This window comes from Desmodus rotundus, chromosome 7 (genome assembly GCF_022682495.2).
Source record: "Desmodus rotundus isolate HL8 chromosome 7, HLdesRot8A.1, whole genome shotgun sequence".
Classification (NCBI taxonomy): Eukaryota; Metazoa; Chordata; class Mammalia; order Chiroptera; family Phyllostomidae; genus Desmodus; species Desmodus rotundus.
In genome coordinates, this window is record NC_071393.1 from 101,049,834 (window position 1) to 101,059,740 (window position 9,907).

A 9,907-nucleotide genomic window follows, 5' to 3' on the forward strand; every position below is an offset into this window, starting at 1 on the left:
GAGGGAGATGAACTAACTTGACCTCAGGCGTCATGTGACAGATATTGCTTTGGTTCAATTGTTGTCTGGGAGGGATTGGGGGTTGGGTGTGACATAATAATATTAGAGAAAACAATGGCCATTTAGTTTATATAGAGGCTTTCTTCCTGTGATTTCAAAGCAAATTTCAGGCCTAATACAAATGACATTAAAAAGGAACAAGTCAAAGACTTGGCAGCGGCAGCTTGCAGGATAACTAACTCATTCATCCATTTGCCAAGCACCCACCACCCTGGGGATGCAGTGGATTGGAGGGCCACAGTCCTGGCCTGCTCAGAGCTCCCCGTGCTGTGTTCTTTCTGGTGATATTCACTTCCCCCGCCAAACAGTATGAGCTGGGTACACGTGAACCAGCTGTCTACATTCTTTGGTTGAGCATTCCGGTTTCCTCTTCAATAGGATTAGTCAGAGAAGTTGGCCACAGTTTTTGGTCTTTAAAAAAAAAGAAAGTTTATTTTTAAAAAAATCTTCCTGCCCTGGCTGGTGTGTCTCTGTGGATTGAGCACTGGCCTGCGAACCAAAGGGTCACTGGTTCAATTCCCAGTCAGGGCACATGCCTGGGTTGCAGGACCCAGTATGGGGGGTGGGAGAGGCAACCCACATTGATGTTTCTCTCTCTCTCTTTTCCCCTCCCTTCCTCTCTCTCTAAAAATAAATAAATTCTTTAAAAATATATCTTCCTGGAGCAAATAGTTACTCAATAACTTACTGGTGATGAAAAGGGCCCACTGGAGAGGGGTTAAATATTTATGTTACCCTTTCTGTCAAAAGGCACTGAGCCAGGAACTGGGAGATTCATGCTGTATATGTAACACTGAAGCCCACTCTGAGTGGAACCTTCTGGAACCTCCCTCTGTTCAATACAGCTACCTCACTTCCCTAGAATGTCTGCTTATTTTCTTTTCCCGGCATCCTTTTTGTATGAGCGTCTTCCAGCCAAGTCAATTAAAAAAGAGAACTCATTTACCATCTTTGAATGAATCCTGAGAACCATTCAATGCTAATGCTAAACACAGTGGAGCAGTAAATGTTTCTAGGAGGGAGATTGGGAAACAAGGAAGTAAGGGTTATCCATTAAGAGTGGATTCAGAAGTGGGAGGGACGTGGCTACCTTAAGGTGAAACTCATTCACACAAACCAAAACAAAAATCTGCTAAATGCATCTGGGAAGAAAATAAGATGTGAAAGGCAGAGAAGGACACGGAGAACAATAAAGGGGGTCCTTGTGGGTGTTTTGCCTTTTCTGTTAGTTGAAAAGGGCATAAGGATATAAAAACGTGTAACTCAAAAACCCCAAGAATTTCTTGATCCTTCAAGAAATTTTGCAGAGATTGTCTAAGGATTTATGCCTGTGCTCCACAGGGAGCAAAAATTTTAATCCTGCTATATGAACAAATGAAATATTTGTTCAGCATTTTCCTCTATGGATAATGTGTGCTCCCCTTTCTGACTTCCACTCCCCACCCCAACCCCCACCCTCTGTGTTTCTGCTTCTTTGAAATTCTGTGGCCAAATAGCAAGAATCTCAGAGAGGAGCCTCACCTCTGGTCCTTAACTGGTCAGATAAAGGAATCATTTAGGAGGCAATAGTCACTTCTCAGGACTTCTCCAAGTTTCTCACCTACATATTTGAAAAATAGGCACATACATATACACACACGTTTCCAATAGCTCATGAGACCCAAATATTTTTCTTTTTTCCCTCCTAAAGATTTTTTAACCTGTTTTACTTGAAGGTGAGTACTAATAATCACACACACACACAAACCCATCACTTCCTTAAATACCAAAACTTTGTTTCCAATTCGCAGCCTTCACTATGACATAACCTGCATAAAAGGCAGGCAAGTCAAAGACATTCCAGAGGAAAGGTTAGCCCTGCACTTTTAATTATCTTTCGGTATTTCCTCTTTTCCTTAAAAGGCTTAAATAAACTCACCCGTGTTTAATTTTTCTAGTCTTTCTCGAAATCATTGCTACAGCTTTTTTAAATTGGGTAACACGATTTCTGTTCCCAGTTAACTAATGTTCTTCTCTGTGTCATCCAAATTCAACAAGGAATAAATAGTGTGGCTCTGAACAAACCCTTTTACAATGGATTGAATTTCATCTAAAAGCATGTAATTCTGCATAGCCAAAAGCAGTTTCTAATCTTTATATATAGGAGCTTGCAAAGCAAGGAATTCAAAGCCATCGGATTAAGTGAAAAATGTGAATGAGGAACTACAAGCCCTGCTCAGCTGACACAAGAAAAGCCCTGTAACGTTTTCTAAGTTAATCATTGCTGTGGGTGGGAAAACTTGTGGAATATGCCTAATAAGTCTTGTAGGTCATTATTTACTGAAATGCTACACTGAATGGTTATTTCTTTTTAAATACTAATAACCTAGAAAGCCTGGCCTCATTCAGCAAGAGGGTCAGCAAAGAGGCATCTGATTAGTGTCAGAAATGACTGCCTCTCTTTGGTAAAGGAATTTCCTAAAGGAAACATAATTCACAATGACAAATGTCGGCATTTTTAGAATTACAAACATTACCTACAACTTGAATTCAGGTTATGAACTCACAAAGTTCAATGCTTGTTTAGGAGCTAGCGGGTGAGCCCCAGTTTAAAACAATATAAGTATGCGTGTAAATATATAAATACAGAGCAACATACCAGAAGTCTCTGCTACTTGGAGTAAAAGGCCGACAGAACAGCCCTGATAACAAGACTGCTTCCTTACCATAACCTGCGGTTTGGAGTTGTCTACCAACATATTTCTAAACTGGTTCTTTCAGCTCAAATTTCATGAAAACTCTTAGCACAAATGTCTGTTAGGGAAATGTCTGATATTGGCAAGTAAAATATTTCCATCCTAATTATTCATTTGCTAAGCATGTAAAATAAATTTCTTAGCTGCTTTTATTTTGGGACATGAAAGTGTCTGTCTCCATTTCAAAATGATCAACTTGCCATTAATATAGTCATATGGCTGGATCTGGCTTGCTTCTTAATATTTTTTGCTTGAACAAAGACCAAAATAAAACAACTGCCTTAAAAAACCACTACTTATATGTTTATAATTAACTTATTAGTAGATCTTCTTGAAGGAGGAAACTGTTTGAAGTTCTCCTTAAGCATCTTTAGAGCAATCTAAGTGTTGAAGCATTTTGTTTACGATAACCCTAGTTTCAGAGGTTGTTATACATACATATCTAACATGTATAGATGTCTCAAAGTCTAAATACATGTCTCCACTACAGGCTTATGGAAAGCATTCTCCAAAACTATGGGTATAATGAATTACATGGTTCAGAAAATTTTATGAACCTTCTTTCTTTAAAGAAAGAAAAATTGCAAATAGGAAATATGAAATATTTTTGAAGAATATGAAATATTATTTGCAAACAAATAAGAAATATGAAGTATTATTTGCAAAAATATTATTATTTTTATTATACATTTGGCATTTCTAATTATTGTTTAGGCTAAAGAAAACTTATGAACGATATATTCTGTGCTTAGTATATTAATAATTTTTATACTTACTGTACAGTTTCAAAACTATTTTAATGTACCTTTTTCACCAGAAAAGAATTTGGAATCTGAAAGATGGCTCACATTCTCAAAGTGTTTAAGTCTGCAGCAATACAAAGGGTAAAACTTTCAACTTAAAACTCAAGAAACTATTGTAAATGAAATGAGAAACAGATATATACTGTATATCAAACTTGTTCTCACAGGTGTGCTTTCTTCAAGTTAAAATACCCGTGTGAATTTTTAGTTTCCCATAATGTAATGGGAGACAATAAATTCTGAAGTTACCCCTTTTGCCTTCAGCCCTAACCACAGAAGAAGTAACCTCTTGTCTATTCAGATTTTCTGAGTATACCCATGTCCTGTGTGTCATACCAAAGCAAAGGTTTGTGTTGCGAGCCAGAGCTTACTCCAAGATCAAAGCCCTGGGCCACTCACAATAAAATAAGAGGGTAAAGCCCAAAGAATCAAAGAAACAAAGGAAACGTTTAGGAGATAAGGAATACTCTCAGATATGACATTTCATCCAGATCAGATCCCGTGCAGAAGTTCAATTCAAAGTTTTTAAGACAAAAATATAAAGCAATAAGCCTTAAGACTAGGTTAATTCTCTTTATCTGCATGTCACCAATTTTCTGTCTCTTTTTTAGAGTCAGAGAATGCCCTTCAATGACTAACTGAACTCATCTCACCTTCAGAAATCCTGTGTGCACGTAAGGTTATGTGTGAATAGAAAAGATTATCTTTGCATTAAAGTACCTCCAACCTAAATCTTATAAACAAGTATGATATAAAGCATTACTATAAAATATTAAAAAAGCAAGAGTTTAATTAAAAAACATTCTCGGAAATTAATCTATTGGATTAATACTAATGAAAGTCTTTATAAAATGTTAAATACAACTTTTCAAGATAAACACAAAAATGACATATAAGTACTTAAATAAACTTTAAATTTCCATGGGAATGAAATATAGATAAGTGTGCTTTAGGAAAGCATTTTAAATACTGTGTTATGTAAATCGATTAAATGGTTTACTGAATGTGCTATTCGAGCACAATTTCAAAGCATATGTCAATTCTGCTATAGAAGCTACATGTTTTTAGAGTATGTAATTTTATTATTTTAGTGTGTATAAGGCATTAAAATAGTCTAAGATATATGCAAACAACAAAAATAGTCATTTCACAAAATTTGGAAAGATTTTTCTAAGTTCTCCCATTTTTTTTGAAGATGTAATACAGCTTTATGAAACAGACTACCTCAGCTATGTCACTGTATAGAAGTAAATCAACTTGCAAAGTTCAGAATGTTTAAAAGATATATTTAGGTTATTTTTAATGTACTTAAATAATGTTTCACAACCAAAATTATTATTTAAAAAACTTGGGCTGATAATAGAATCACATTTATATTCAAATTTTCTGCCCTGGGTGGTGTGGCTTCAGTGGATTGAGTGCTGGCCTGTGAAATGAAAGGTCACCAGTTCAATTCCCAGTCAGGGCACATGCCTGGGCTGCAGGCCGGATCCCTAGTTAGGGAGGTGTGAGAGGCAACTGATCAATGTTTCTCTCCCTCTCTTCCCCTCTCTCTAAAAATAAATAAATAAAATCTTTAAAAAATTTTTTTCTTAGTGGAATTTACATAGTCTTCACAATTACAATTAGATTCACAAATTTGGTTACATAAATAAATTATGTAAATTGTTTACTGCCTGGTATTATTACAGGACAGCCATACATAACGATGTTTAAAAAAATCAAATAGCTCTTGTCTGAAATTAATATGCACTTTGTTTTTACAAAGGCATAAAATTATATTTCAGCATACAATTTGTACATTTGTGGCCTTAGAAATTCTGACAAACATTTTACAATTCTTCTTCAGTAGCTCTGACATTTTATCAGTTTCAAAGTGAAAGCTTTTATGTGAAACCTGATGCTCACTATAATGCCAACACCATCGTGGTAACAATTATAGCTCTCGTTTCCTGGGCGTCTGGGTCTTGCCACACACTGTGATGAGGGCTTTACACGGGGAAACTCCGGTCATCAGAACAAACCTGAAGGGTGATAACACGGTGCCCAGCCCACAGATGAGGCAAATGAAGCCTCAGAGAGGTTAGGTGATTCCAGAGAGTCACGCGCTGGTCATTGGCAGAGCCCCAGCCTTTTGGATTCAAAAGTAGATTACCTTTCTCCATAACTTTACTACTCACAGGTAAAAGCGTCCGTGACACTCTGTGAGCATAAGGAATATCAGTTTCTCTTCAAGTATCCTTGTTTCTTCTTACATTAATGATAATTTTAAAAATAAAATAAAAAGCAGAGCCATGGTGGAGACTGGCAATAAAGATAAGGACCCATGTCAAAATAATGGCCAAAACATTTAGTGTAACTCCTTTCAAGGCTATTTTATATGTAATTAGACGATTACCCAAACTCTCTGGAAGCCCATTCCTGTGTTAAGATAACCTCTTACAAACTCTCACCAAGTAAAACATGCACACACAGAAACTTGCCAAAAAGGAAAAAAAGTACAGAAACCAACTAGAGTTCAAACGCTTCATTTGATTAAGAGTTTTCTTAACTAAATGGAATGTTTCCTTCGATTTTCTCTTTGGATTCTAAAGCTATATTATGAAATTGCTTTTCAATTCCCCATACGGTGATTATTTAATCATGCCTTCCCCAGCTGTGAACATAGCTTCTCTCCTGATAACAGTTTATTTTTAAAGGAAATTGTCTTTGAAGAAAATATTTTGATATTATGCAGCAAAATAAGAGTTGAATGAAAGAGACCAAAAAAAAAAAGTCACAACAAAGATCACAAAAAGAATGAGTTCGAGTCGGTCTGTTGGGGGAAAAGAGGACAGTGGCTGCATAAAGATAAAACAAAACCAGCCACTCGCGTGGGAGGAAACAATTGGCTTGTTCCACATAAACAAAACCAACTGGGAGCCCCTTTTTTCCATGTTCCATGGGGTGTTATGATATCCTTTAGATGAATGTCCAGACTCTCCTGGACTCTCTGTCTTCCACTAGTTCTCTCTCGGCCCCCACACACTGTCTTGAGTCTGTCAGGTTGTGCACGTGAACTTCAGACCTTATACCTTGTTCAAAAACCTTCACCTCTTAGCACGTGAATAAAGAGGGGCCTCAACCTTGGAGGAGCTCCGGCAGACATGAGGTGTAGAGGAACCTCCTCAGACAGCAAGGGGAAGGGAAGGTAGAGAGGAAAAAAAAAAGAAATTAACTCTTTTCTTCTGTTCCTGGGTACAGACTCACTAGACCATGGAATAGGGAAAAGTAGTCAGAACAAAAGGCATTAACCAAGGAGAGGATGAGACCCCAATGTCAGAAAGTACACAGGAAAGGAACTTTTGGCCAAGGCTACGCGCAGGGTCGCAACCTCAGCACTGTTTGGCATTGTGAACCAGATGATCCTGTGGGTGCTGCCCCGTGCCCTGTAGGATGTTCAGCAGCATCCCCTGGCTCTCCCCATGACATGTCATTAGCACCCCCACCCCCTCCGCCCAGTCCACAATCTTGACAACTAAAATTGTCTCCAGTCATCGTGTCGAATGTCCCCTGAGGGAGCCAAGTCGTACCAAATAAGAACCACTGCTACAAGGGTTCCCGTGTGGGGAGGCTCAGAGCCAATCAGAAATCAGTTTCTAGAATACCTGGACCACATTTCAGGAGGCTCATTCAATATTTATTAAGCACCTACTTTGTTTCAGCTTCTGCCCTGGAAGCTGGGGACTCTGAGTTGCGAGAGGCTATATCCTTGCCTTCAGAGAAGCTACAATTTAGAAAGAGAGAAGACATAGTAAATGCAACAGGCAATGCCATAAAGGGTAGGAAGTAATGTGATCAAGGGGGAAATTGAAAATATGAACCGATGAACCCCGATGGCTAGAGCCAAAGCATTAGAAGGCCCAGGAGGCCCCCTGCTAGGGTGGGCAGTAACCCTTTAATTTCTCGATCATTAGGAGGTCTTGGGGGTTCCTGGGCCTTGTGGAAGTATTTAACTATTTAACAACCTGTCCAGTTGTCTTAGGGCACGAAGCCTGGTGACCCTGCCCAGGCTAAGATAGAAGCAAAAACAAGGGAAAAGCAGAAAGAATGGCTTGGTGACTAGAGATAATGCTTGGTCTGAATCTCAAAAGTTAAGAGTTTACCTGGCGGACCAAAAGATGAAGGGAAGAGAGATGGTACATACACACAGAAACATGGAGGTAAGAATCACCAGGGAATTCAGAGAGAACATAAGAGATCTGATGTGGCAGGAGCACCAATCACAGGGCACGGAAAGGCAGAGATGGAACTGAGACGGAGGCAGAGCATGAACGAACTCCTCGAATGGGCTTTTTCCTACGGGTGCTGGAAAACTGTTGGATGGTTTTAAGTAGAGGAGTAACAAGATTACTACAGCAGGAGTTTAGCACGTAAATTGAAGCAAGGATGGGTCAAATAAGAACTTAGAAGGGAGATCAGTAAGAAGCTCTGAGCTATGCACAAAAAGGACATATCAGGTGAAATCAACAGGCACGAGTGTTCAGTTTGATGGAGGAAGTGAGACAAGTCGTTACAGAAAGAAGACAACAAACCTTGTTAATGCATGATTGCTTACACATATCCTCACTGAGCCACTCAGAAAACTCCGAATTTATAACTGCACAATTGTGGCACCTACAAAACAATCACCATGTCTCCATCAAATGTGCTACAAACATAGCAGCTTGATATAGTGGCTGTCATAAAAACATTTTTATTTTTTGGAAATTGAAAACCTTTGGAACACATCCTCATTTGTACTAAGGGACCTAAACACCTGAGGACATAGAGACAATTCCAATTTGAATTTGTATTGAGTAATCGTGACCAGACTTTGCTTCATTACTTAGATTTAAATTATCATCTCTAATAATAACAACCTTCAAAGTAAGAGAAACCTTTTAAAGCCTTTGCTATAGTTAAATTTATCTAAAAGGCAGATCTTTTCATCAAGGAAATTGAAGATAAGCAAGGCTTCTTCCATACACTTGAATTAAACTCTTTTCCCCTTTTTCTTTGCAAGTATCAATAGCTTAAGACAGAAACAGCATATGGGAAACCTAGAAAACCATTTACACTCAGCAGATATGTCCAGCTGAATTACTGGTGTCCAGCTCGGCAGAGGTTAAACATTCACAGGTGTAAGGAGAGAATTTTATTAAAACACTCTTTCATATGACTTCATCTCACACAGTGTTAAGGTTCATGTATCTTAAGGTTCATGTTATATACCCCTACTGTGGAACAATTTTTTCCCTCCCCTATTCATTTCAGCAGCCTTGTCTTCTTCACTCTCGCTTCCCCATTTCATTCCCCACCCTAACCCCAAGAAAGGAGTATTCATGACTTCCTCTTTCAGCACGCCACACTGTATGCTGGAACAGTCTTAGGTTATTTTGCATCCTGCTTGAGATGATGATGTCATCACTGTATACCTTAATCTAGAACTGGCAAACACATAGTCCCTATACACCCATCACTCTCACCTTGCCCGTGGAAGGAATCGATTGAAATATAGTAGTGCCTTTGAATTTTTCTCAACACATTCTAGGCAAACATTACAGATTGGTGAGAATGGGTACTTGAGGTAAAATCTAATTACCATCACTGTCTGTGGGATCTTGGTCCCCATCTTGTCTGTATGCGTAGTTTTACCTTCACAGCTTCTTAAGCAGTATGGGTTCGGGATATATTAGGCAGGCTTTAAAAAACACACACAACTTTCCTTAAACTCAGCCCCAAACCCCTTATCAAACCAATTCCAAAATATGCCAGGTGCCTACTTCTATAAACTTTCACTTTATTTTTTTCTTCTTTTCTATTTCCTCCTCTCCAACTCCCCCATCCCTGCTTCAGTCATGGCACTGGCCATTATTTCAAAAGGATGCCACTCGAAGAACCTAATGAATCAATGGGGCCGTGGATGCTGTAGGAAACTCCGTGAACTAAGGTGAGGTCATTGCTCCACTCCAGAATGACTTTTAAAGAGACTAAATGTGCTTGTATCCATTTCTAAAGGAAATACAAAGCCCTTCTCACCTGTTGTAGGCAGCTCCATATCCTTGGGGTCCTCCCCTGTCACTTGCTGGTGCCATTGACATAGGACCTCTGGACTTGTCTCCCAGGTCAAAATGGGAAGTAGAAGAATTGACCTATTTAATGGGTATCCCTATTTAATATCTGACTGTTGGTCCCTTTTAGATTCCAATTTACCCAAGCTGCACAATAGAGTATGTAAGGAAGAGGAAGGAGTGAGGAATGTTGGGGACAGTGGGGGAGGGAAGGTTG